Source organism: Halyomorpha halys, unplaced genomic scaffold, assembly GCF_000696795.3.
Source record: "Halyomorpha halys isolate HHAL.00 unplaced genomic scaffold, Hhal_1.1 Scaffold687.1, whole genome shotgun sequence".
NCBI classification, from domain to species: Eukaryota; Metazoa; Arthropoda; class Insecta; order Hemiptera; family Pentatomidae; genus Halyomorpha; species Halyomorpha halys.
Genome location: NW_027114879.1, coordinates 344,993 through 357,762, shown reverse-complemented (window position 1 = coordinate 357,762; position 12,770 = coordinate 344,993). Strand labels below are relative to the sequence as shown.

General features: G+C 26.5%; 1 protein-coding gene across 1 annotated transcript in view; it reads right to left on the bottom strand.

The window, feature by feature from the left end:
* Window positions 1-12,770, bottom strand: part of LOC106685379 (uncharacterized) — a 445,041-nt gene that overhangs the window by 188,106 nt on the left and 244,165 nt on the right. The gene's annotated exons all lie outside the window — the stretch shown is intronic.

The following is a 12,770-nucleotide window of genomic DNA, read 5'->3' as shown; positions in this document are numbered from 1 at the left end:
TTTAGTATGTATGAGATCATTTATCAATATTACCTATTGCCCACAACTGTGTGGCAGATTGTAATATCTATCAATAAATAAATCTAATTAAAAAAAAAGATGTAAGCAATACATTTGGAGTTGTAATATCATAATTGGATTTTACATAATTCCTCAAAATTGTAAAAACGTAATTACGTCAAATGTATGTATATTTTTAATTGAAAGACAGTCATAAGAAAAAAAAACGAAGAAACACCTAAACTCATACAATCTAATCACATATTACATACTATTTCACAAACATACACTAGATGTTTCATCGAAGATGGATCAGAATGTTGAGGGATCTATTAATAAATAATTTTAATGCGTGTTAGGATCGAATTATTTTCATGTTATAATCGTTTATATTATTTAATTAGTATTATTTTCTTATTGGTTACTTATTTTTACAACTTTCATGTTTTATTCTTATTATTATTTTTCCATCCAATTTCGGTTTAAGAATTGATGTAGGAGACATGGTCTTACCACCAAAAAATAAACGTTTTTGTGAACATTCAAGAATATTTGGATAATGGGAGGTGTATTCATGATAACCGGTAGTATATACGGTAGAATTTCGCTTGATTTTAGTGCAATATATATTTCTGAAGTGAAATCTCTTTAAGGGTAGAAGAGTCAATTAGCCTGGATCAGACAAATAGTAAGAAGCTTCCACTTCCCCATAAATAAAATATTAATTAAATAGTTTACTTCTCAGTGTATGATATTTATTAGATAAAATAATTAAAAGAGGAATTTCATTTAACTAAGAGATATTTCCCTGAATTGAATTCCATTTTCTATTCCAGAAATAATAAAATTTCATTTTGGATATTGGTAGTATCACGGATTTCTTAAAGCTTCTTAGCTTCTTCAACAAATTAGCTAAAAATATGAAAATGTTTTTCTCTTGGCGATGTATTTATAAAGGGTATATGATCTATTTCATAGTGTATTTGATCTATTTCGACTGTATTATTACTTATACATTTATGTATCGCTGCCATTGCTTCTTCAGTAATATTTTTCCCTGTTATAAGTATAAGTCATTAACGTCAATAGGTTAGTTAAATAAGTCACCACTTCTTCGAGCTTTATTTGAGATCCACTGACAAATTTATGATGTTCAAGATAATTTTTTTTTTTTTTAGATATCACTTGAATTATTCGCCTTTTTTAAAATTTATTTCATTATTTTAGTGCTAAATCTTAACGTATGTCCTATATCGTATCTCGTATGATTAGATAATAATATTTTTGGTAAATGACTTTATATCGTGTCTAAATTGTTAACTGATAAACTATTTTCTTTATAGACCTTAGTTTTTTATTTGTATTACTTTAAATCTCACGCTTTCTGAATACACTGTGACGGCTCAAGATACAAGAGTCATTCTAAAAAAAAAAAAAAAAAGATGTATATTATGCTGTATTGAGACTGATGAAGACACTGGAATCAATTGCATATTTTTTAAGGAAAAACTGTTGAGTGGAAATGTTTCCAGAGCTGCATCCTGAAAAAACGAAACTACATAACTCATTATGGTTTTAAATTGTAGCAATTTTTTACAAATTTAAATAGAAAATGTCATGCTCCTTTCTTAGGCTCATAGTTTTGTAGTTATTTAATAATAATTAACGGAATTGCCTAGATTTCATTTAAAATTTTAAATATCGCTAAAGTTTCTACAAAATAAAACCTCGTAAATTACAAATAGAAGTTGTGGTTGTCTTTAGATGTAGAAAATCAAAATTGAATTGCAAGATATTAATTCTTTAACTACTAAATTTTTGGAATTAAATGATTAGATAATTTGAAAACTATTAAAACTTCTTCTTACTTCCCATTTTGTGAAATACATGTTCTATGAATTTAATAGTAATACAGAACCAAAAACTGCGGTAATTTCGCTTCAAATCCGAAATATTGTTCTAGTTTCTAGAACAGGAAAATTTAGCAGGTAAAACATTTTTTTACATTTGTTAATTTATTACAAATAAATCAAAATTTTACAAGAAGAACCCAGACAAAATATTTGTGCCGAACTATGTTATCTGTATTTTTTGTAAGAATAGTTAAACTCTTATATAGTGAGTTACCTACCTTCATCAAGATGTTGATATTTGATCCTTGAAAATCGCGTAGTATTAAATCAAAATTATAAAGGAAGTTCATGCAGTTATACATTAACGATCACTAATCTACTATACACATTCATGAATTGCTATTTAATTTACTAGAAATAAATAATAAGAAAGAAACAGGTTGATATTAATAATTCAGACTCAGAAGAGAACAATGTGAAACTTAGAACAATATCAAGGCAGGCGTATTTATTCGCAGACCGTCGAATAATAATTCTTATTTAGTATATTTTGAAATTTTATTTATTAATAATTTTGAGGAATATTAATCATATAAAGATAATAAAATATCATAAACTGTCCCTTGAACTCTCATATTATGTCTTTTATTCCTGGGAGTATTCAAGGTGAAATATAATTTGAAATGAATCCTTTTCATTAGCAAATTTTTTTTTATGTTTCATTTATCATAACCAACGAAACACTTTCGCTTTCTTCAACCGATCTAAAATAAAAACTGCTGAAATAAATTCAAATAAGATATTTTGATCCATTTTTAGTAAAACGTTAAATTGTTGAATTTCGAATTTATTGCTTTAATTGCTTATTACAGGAACCTAGTAGCTGAGAGGTCTACAATCAATGATGGGACGAGACCCGTAGCTGGTTTTAGATTTCAGAGCCTTATAATTCACCGAAATTTGCTTAGAAAATTTTAAAAAAGACATTATATTTGCTTAATCGCTAATTTATAAAAAAAGAAAAGCGTAACGATAATTAATAATAAATATTATTTATTATATAAATCAAATGTTATGTTTGTTTAGTCTCAACACTCTTTTTATTATCTCAGCAGTCCAACGTTTCGGCCAATTTGGCCATCCTCAAGGACAATCTTCAAATATAAATTCTCACCTCACATAAAAGATTTAAAAATGTTTTGCAGGCTATTCTGCCAAGTTCATTAATTATAAGTCAAAATCACCCTATTTTTCAAATGTTAATTAATTAATTATAACCTTAATTGATTAATTTTTAAAACTTTTAATTTTCGATTAATCAACACTATCACTATCATATAAACATAATATGTCGGATTAATATTCATTAAGCTGTAATCACTTGTTTTGTAATTAGTAGCGGTTTTGGAAATTAATAAATATTTGTCTAAATAAAAAATATATTATCTTAAGAATCAAAGTAAAATAAATCATCAATAGGTATTTCCATAGTACCTAATTTAGTTACAAGAAAACAATTAAATAAAATAAACGGAACAATTATTGAAGTGGGGGGAGGGGTAGTTTGAGGAAAACGAGTGGGTTACATTGGCCAGCGTTTTTTGAAAGTTAAACATGAAAATGTAAACTTTTTAGTTGATTTGTTGGAGAATTTTAAGTTTGAAAAAGCTTTATGCCCCAGTTCACGGACTTGCTTAAAATAAAAATAAAACGAAACATAGCAGCGTTCTAGAAGTTTTAACTTGTTATAAATTATCACTGGACTGCACTCAGATAACATTGGTCCAAACTTCAAACCATTTGATGAAAAATTTATGTCTGTTCATAACAGATTTTACTTCTACTATTTATTTTACTAGCTCTTGGAGAAACTAAGATTTTTGTCTTCATAAACGAGCACATTTGAACTGCATGCTTGATTAGGTAGATTCAATTAGTTAATGAAGTAACATTTAAATAATAATCGAATAATAGGATGAACTCATAATGCCATCGCTGGGATTAGTACAAGTTTAAACATGGATTTCTTATTTCACTATTTTCAAACGGAACGGTAAACCGCGTAAAATATTCCAAACTTTTATGTTTTTTTTTAAAATAATAATATTAAAAATAGATCCTGTACCCCGAAATTTTAAATTTTGTCCACCAAAATAGTTCATTTCACGATAGTTGTATAAATTATGTAATTAGAAATTATATAATAAGCTCTAATCGATATATCTGCATTATAATGTGAGACCAAAATAAAGAAACAAATGTAAATCATTTTAAAAAAACATATTTATACACTTATCTATATACGGAAGCGTTATAAATAAATCACAAAGTACACAGGTAGACAGTTATAATTTAAAATAAATCCTTCGAAATAAATACAGTAAAATAAATTATTGTTACTCATGCTTAAATTGGATTTATTATTTTTCTGTATGTGAGCAAACAGCAAGTGGTTATTGGTAAAGTTTCAGAATTTATGATATAAATTCTGTTTTCCAGAGGATGAAGAAATACTTCTAAAACTTAATGGATTCTGATATTAATCTTTAAAAAACATCAACTTTACGGCTCGTAAAAACTGAATTTATGTTCTATCACATAAATAAAGTAATAAAAATTCTAAGTTTTTACATTTTCATCATATATCCTTCTGTGAAAATTTTTATTTTTATTTAGCCACCGGTTACGTTCTACTTAATAAGAAAAATTCGGCACATTATAATTCGATGGGTCATTAGTTTAATTAATTATTTATTATATCAGAAAAAATAATAAACATCTTGTCCGTCCTCTCACACTACATTTCTATTTGTCCGCTAGAAGTATTAATTATATTCTTTTAAAAGAATAGAGATCATTTTGAGTTAAATAGAAGGAAGACCTCACAACCATTAGATATTTGAAAACAAAAAAAGTAGAATTGTAATTTTGCAGATTTTCTATTTTTTGCAGATTGTTTTTATCTATTTATGATACAATAAATAGATAAAAATAATGATTCTTGATAAGAGAGAAAAGTAAAGTTAATAACAAAAAATGATTGCCATTCGTAGCAGTAGACCTAGCAAAACAAAAATTGACCTCTAATGGGAAAAACAAGTTAATTTGAAAAAAAAAAGGATGAAGAGAGAAAAAAAAAAGAAACTAGAAGCTATGTCAATAATAGAATTGAGAACTATTGACTTTGGGCTTCAGTCTTCGGATTGAGGTTGGGTTTCCCAAGTTGTCGTTAACTAAGTGTGAAACTTCATGAATCGTTTTTTGATGTAATCCTCCAAAAGTGAACTATGAAATGACTAAATGACGAGTTCCGAGAATCATTGTTATTTGTAACATCGATGCCAAATTAACAAAAATAATCGACCCGGTAAATTCATGCTTAAACCACAGACGGTTTTCGGGCATTTTTTATTCGATATAAATTAATTTCAATTGAATTCTTCGAATTTTGAAAAGTAAAACTTGAATTTTGAGGAGTTAATTTTTTATTTGTCGATTACATAGGTTAGTTATTGAAAGTAATAAATCAAAATAACAGTTATCATTTTCTGCAAACTATTTTGAAGTAGATACAAAAATAATAGGATAACATATTTTATTAATAACTTATAGTTATAGATCGGAACTATTATTCCTCAAATTTCAATTGTGATATAGGAATAATCAAATATCGGTTCTTAATGGTAATATTATGAATAATTTAGCAGGATATGGATGTATAAGCATGATATGGTTACACTGTATACGAATCAAAATTAATGTAATGAGAGGCAATAAAAGTAGTTCCACATAATACCCGCAAAAAAAAAATATATTAGTATAAATAGGATAAAAATAATGACATAAATGCTCTTATTTTTTTTCTCGATAAATTACATAAATTCGATAATTACAAACTACCAGATATACATATAACTCATTGTTTTATGTAATAATCCTTCGCTTTTATTTGGGACCTAAATACAATAAAAAAAATTATAAGAGGTGTATGAAAATTAAAGCCAAGATATGCTTGAATGTATAAATGTTGTGAGAAGAACAGTAAAATACATTGCATATAATTACTTAACATATCTAACGTCTTTTTTTTTTTTTATGACAACTTTTTCCATCATTTCTGACATAGCAGGGGAGGGGGGTTATCTATAGGTTACTACCTCTCTATCCTCAAAATATAATGGGCGATCATGTTTTCATTTCGTAAGACCACAACAAAAATTCGGTTCGAACCATCGCCGGTTTAAAGTTCGGCGCTTTAACTCACTCGGCTACAAACGACCTTTATTATATTCAACACGGATCTTTAAAAGAACATTGATGCTTGTAAATTTTTTTATTTTTAAGTATCATTTGAACTTGTTCCTTGTTAGAGATCACCCATTAGGAAAATTTAATTTAATTAAAAAATTTATATCACTTTTTTTCTATAAACCATCATTATTTTATCTTTATTATATTCTTATTTGGCACGATTATACATGTTGCACAATATGTTTGTATATGTGTGTCTATACGGAATTTGAACACTAGGGACAATAACAATAAGAACGCAAGATCTGTAATGTGATAATTTAGTAATGTTTGATCTGTAATAGTTTAGTTACTTAACAAAACAATCCAATGTAACTGCAATAATTTGTTATTTTATACTATAACTTGATCCACTATAGCTTTCCCACTGCATTCACAACAAATATTTTGAAAATTAAAAAGTTTTAACATAATTTGATTAAAACTAAACTATTAAACAGAAACTTGAACTTATATCATATAATGCTAGATATTTAATATATTTATTATATCAATTTTAGCCTTTATTGCCCAAAAAGTAGACCTTGTATTAAATCTATCTGACAAAAGTTTCTTTCAATCTTAGTTTCTTCAACAACTTCCATTGGAAAAGTTCTTTTAGTTCAGTCAGGTTTGCCGGTAGGAGAAACTTCCGTTCAAGTTATCAAGTACAGGTACTTCTAAGTTTTAGTTTTACTATTCAGAAAGATTCATTGTATTTAGGCAAGCAGTTTTTTTTTTCAATTTATTAAATTTTATTTGTTTAAATGCATTGAGTTCATAAATGTTAACTAACTATGCATGAAATCTTTTTAATTAGCCATTTTATGACATTTATTCTAAAATAATACCGATGTATACAATAGTTTGTTATAACGACTCCTTAATTTAAAAAAAAAAATGCTCTATGTTGATCATCATTTTAAGAAAAAAAAAGTATAGTTTATTTGAATTGATACATTAGATAATATAAAAAAAACAGTTATTTCCAGAGGCGAATATATCATTAAATCTATGAGTAACAATTTAAATGTCATTAACCTTAAAATGAGGATTAATGTTTTATTTCTAGAAAGGATATTTCTATCATCATAAAGTAATTTTATACCAAGTATAAGAAAATTGATCAAATAAAAAAGTCATATTTTTTTACTTTAGTCTCATTTCTTTCATAATGAAGGAATAAAATTTTTCAAATTCAAGTTATCACAATTGCCATTTAATTTGTAACCTCTTTTAAATAATGCACCGCCGTAACACCGCTAATAAACATAATTATTGTTATTTCAAGTTTACTAAAAAATTATGAAATTTTATATTTGAACTTATCACATATTTTTGTTTTCTTATGTGGATTTTACAATCCCTATTCCATTGAAAACTAACAACAATCAAAGTGGTTTTCGATAAATATTTGTTAGGGATAACCAGAATTTTATTGAACTTAAAAATTTTAAATAAATATCTTCCAATGATAAAGAAATAAAAAAAAAAAATAGAAAAATAAAATTGGTTGGTACCTCATTTTATTTACATTTAATGCTTTTTCAAAGTTCAGGTGATCCTTTGGTATGATTTGAAGTGAATTTACAATGATAAAAGTTATTACTCAACTTCCTTGAACAATATGGTATCTATTCATTTTATAATTGCTTGGTTGAAACTGAATCAAACTAGATGATTATCACCTACATAAATACAAAAAGGTCTATTTGATTTTGATTCACTCAAGTTTTTTTTATCCATTGATTAATTTATCACTTAACTTTTTTGTCACAGTTCATGAATTTATACAGACTTTAAACGAACCACAAAATAAGCCGAATCAAGCTGAGGTGTTATTTTTAAATTATATTGTAGTCTAAAAATTATATATGTTTTCTTAAAAATCCATTCATTTTGCTTTCAATCATGTATAATAATTCTAAGAATTTGGAAATTATATTATTTAATTCTCTTAAAAATAATACTGTCAGATTTTAATAAATCACTCTTTTTCTTTTTCAATAAAAAATATGTTTTCCATTTAGCTAGAAGAACCCTGTTGTCCAATGAACTCCAAGACTTCTTAAGAAGAAAGAAGAAAGTGGGAGCAGCCGATACAGAACCTGATAAATTGACACTCTCTCCTAAGTGAGTCACTATATCCTTTATTTAGTCTGTTTCCTTCCGTCGCTTTCAATCCAAACGAAATAATTCGTTACAGATAAATTGTAATAAAATGAAACCAGTCAATATAACATAGATTTGTTTTAATAAATTTTTAAAAAATAATAATATCCTGTAGCGAGGAGGATTTTATAGGAAAATGAATTATTGAGTTCGAAGTAGCCATTTGAATTTTCTATATTTTTCCATAAAATTATAAAATTCAGTTTAATGAAAGCTGGTTTCTAAGTAAATGATTAGTGAAACTGTTATTAACAAAACGCCTCTAGATATGAAATTCCTTCTGAAGATGGTTGACAGCACTATATGTTGATAAGTTGGGCCACAGGGTACATTAGCTCTGGCATAAGTCTGCTCTCCCTCCCCCCCCCACTTTAAGGACTACGCAGTGTAGGAAGTTTCTGTTCTAGTTAGCTAATTCATGCATACATCTCATGTCAGCAGAAGCGACGGGTATCAGGTAAGTATTGAGTCCAACTACATCAGGAAAAAAACGTCATCCCATCCACATCATTTATACAATTTCTACATTTTAACTGTATCACACTATAATAGGGGAATTGATGAATGGGATTGAGATGTAAACTTCTCATTTCTAGAATTTATTGTTAATAAGGAAAACATATTGGAATGTTACAGATCGTCTGATGGAAAATAAATTCCATTTGTAATGGGATTTTGAAACATCTATTAAACTGCAGTTATAATAGAAATGAGAATGAGAAAGTAATAAGGATAAAATTCGGGGATAATTAAAACATACAAATGATGAACAAGATTTATTATCGGCTTTAAAATTAATTTAAAAAATGTAATGTATTATAAAAAATATATTGTATGATATTTTTAAAAATGAAATATATTTCAGGACTTTTCATATTTTTTTCTAAACCTAACAAAATCGTTACATATACTTTCCAGTTAATACTACGTAAATTTATCTATCAGTTAAAAACCTAAATGCGTCATTTCAATTACAGTATCCACTAAAAGACCGAGGCGTACTAAAAAATAATTATTTAATGAGCTTAAAGTGATAAACAAAATTAGTCATAAACGTTACAATAGTTCTGCTACTTTATTAAACACAGGGCAATATTAATCCTATAAGATTAAAAATATTACAATTTATTCATGATATATGATATTTATAATTACAACTATAAATCAGTCACTCTAATTATTATTATTACACATTAATTAGTTAAGAAAAAATACTCCCACTGCTTTCTTAATAGTTATAATTTCGTTTTTACTTAAATATGTAAATTCAAACTTTTTATAGAAATATTTTTATTAAAAATTAATTCACATACAAAGAAATATGTATTAAAACTAATGAAACTATCGAAATAAAGAAATATTTTAATTATAGAATTTATGGATTATTTATAAAAATATATTTTAGTTTGTAATACTAAAATATATGTTTATACTTAATCATAAATTATACTAAACAATAATTTCATATATTATACTTCTTTCACTGTTTGGCAATATTTATTAGTACTTAGAGATCTCTTTTTTTTTAACAATAAATTAAGCTATCTCAGGCAATGCATAAATTAAACAATTAGAATTGTACCTACTCTTAGGTAACCCAATCCCCATCAAATCTATAGAAGGCAAATAATCCTTTTATTGTTGGTTCGAATTCGTCAAACTGCTAATTCTTATTAAATAACATCCTCTTAGAACAAATATTTTTTGAAAGTTTAGCACAACTTTCAACTATAGACTGAGTCATAACAAACATGTTTTTCGTCTCTCCCTACTTATCGATTGTTATCGAAGACCGTATGCTGAATGCTATAACTTTTAAAGTTCCAGTTTTCTAAATAAAATTATATTTCACTCGGATATTGGACTTGTATTATTATTACTATTTTTTAATTTAGCTTAGATTTTATTTTATTTATTGTACAAAATAATTTTATATTTAAAATTAGTAATAAGTAATATTGTTTATATAATTATATATATATTCCATTTATAAAATACTAATTTTATTATTATTTTGATCCTTATAAAATCATTTTATAATATATTTAAATAACTAACATCATTACTACTGTTAATTGGTAATTTTCATATTCATACAAACTGATGATACAACTTTATTTTAACATGTAATTCAAACAATATAACATATAATTCACCTTATGTCCTACATTTTATGGTACTATTACTATATTTTATAGTATAACAATATTAACTAGTTCTTATCAATTAATTACATCACCCTCATTAAATGGTACAGTTTTATATATTAACTTGCCCTTACTTCTTGGTTACTTTCTGAAAACTTCGTGTCAATATTATAATTCAAAACCATTTTTTGTCTTTATTTTTTCTAATACGCCTAATATAATTAATTTTTTTAGCATTTTCTATGAATATATATTTTTAATTGTTTTCTATTTACATTCTTTATCTTACACTTCTTACTTTTTTTGTTTCCTTTTCGAAGGTCTTTGTTCAATTATAATTGTAATTCTAGTTAATTAAACCTAAATCATCTATTCTTCAATGTAAGTCACAAGCTACATAAGGAGTAAATATCGTCTTGTTCTGATCGGCATACTCGTTTTGTAAGCCAAAAAGCACAGAACTGTCGCTTTCACCAATAGTAGTAATAAGAAATCTTAGTAGTATGCTAAGATTCCTAATTGTATATTCGGGATTTAAGGCAGTTCAGCGTTAAATACTTTTTTTTTTAAATATACTATGAAACTTAAATTAACTAACGAAGATTATTTATTATATATAAATTATTATATATAAATATGTTAACAGTTTAAAGACAATTAGTAATCAGTCTATATCAAAAGCATATATATATATATTATTCTTTTAATATATCCAGCACGGGAGATTTTTATCTTATTATGCTTTTGTTAAAGGAATCAGCACATATCTCTGCTTTTTTTTTAAATAGTGATGCAGCACATCTGACAAAAAAAAAAATTATTTTGTGCTCAAAAAGATTGTACCGTAGAAAAAATTTAATTTGTAACAATCCTAATTGCTTTAGGAAAGTCTGTAAGACAATCTCAGTAAAGAAAGTAACCCTAGTCCACGTTACTATTTTTGGAATACGTACAATTTTATATAAAATCAAAACTTTTTTGTCAGAAGTGCAAAAAATCAAGCAATAATAAGCAGCGACATGCAGTTTTATTAAATTTTTACAGGTAACTTATCGTTTATCAGTAACTTTTCCATACTATAAGTTATAGTTCTTTTTAACAGAATGTAGTCCAAATATATTTGGATTCACATGGAATTATTAAATATTTTATTCAATTCTGATGGTAACTAGTCCATCCCTTTATCTAAAGTCTAAATTCTCAGAATTAAGTGCTCATTGGACAGGACGTTAGTTTCTAAATTCATATTTATGAAGATTATTAGTTAACCGTACGCGACGATTGTAGGATGATTTTACTAACCTTTATTGTTATTTTTTTATTTATTAATAATATAATTATAATAAACATTTATAATTATTAATGTTTTTATATTAATTAAATATAAATAATAATAATATTCATAACATTTATTATAAATAATAATAATAAATAGTTTTTCTACAATTTTTGTACCTTACTTGACAACCACCTATCTTAGGACTATCTTCCTACAAGTTTCAAAATTGTATTCACAATTTGAACATTTATTTATCTTTTTATTCCGCCTTTTTCTAGCCTGAGTAACCATAAAGAATATTTATTTCCAATAATAGTTCAAAAATGACAAATTGATTCTTAAAGACTAATTTTATATACGACTTCAACTACAGCAGCACTGCGGAGGATTGATCCACCTCGACAGGTTACAGAACATCGGTCCAGTTCCAGTATTAGTTCCAGGCCAAATAGCAATGATTGGAGACCCAGTGATGATTAAAGGGGACTTAGCTTATTCAAAGTTCTGTGACTTTGACATGAATTACCTGGGAGCAACATCTTCTAAGAGATGTAATCGGTGCTTCCCATAAATCATTTACAAGAAATCAAGGAAACTTAAAAACCTTTGACTTCTCCGAGTTTCTCTTGCGTCATCTTTTCCCCCTACCTAGATGTACTACTTTAGTTGCAACAAAATACTCTAGTAATAATTAAATAATATTTCAACAATACATACTAAAAAATTGTAGACAAATCCGAAAACTCTTAACTTTTTCTTGTTAGAACCCTTTCAACTGGATGCTAATTCTAATAAAATTTAATTTAAATATTGTTCTCGTGGAATGTATCTATTTGTTTGTTTTTGGTAAACTGATCTACTTCTGTGACTATGAATGATGGTCTGATCTCACATTGCCGTCTAATATTGAATTTGTTTAGCGGGTCACTGAAGAGGATCTAGGAGGGTGAATTCCGGAGAGCGAATTTGTTGATCGGATGAATTAAAGGATCGTGAAATGATGTAATTGGAGGAGCAGAAATGAGAAGG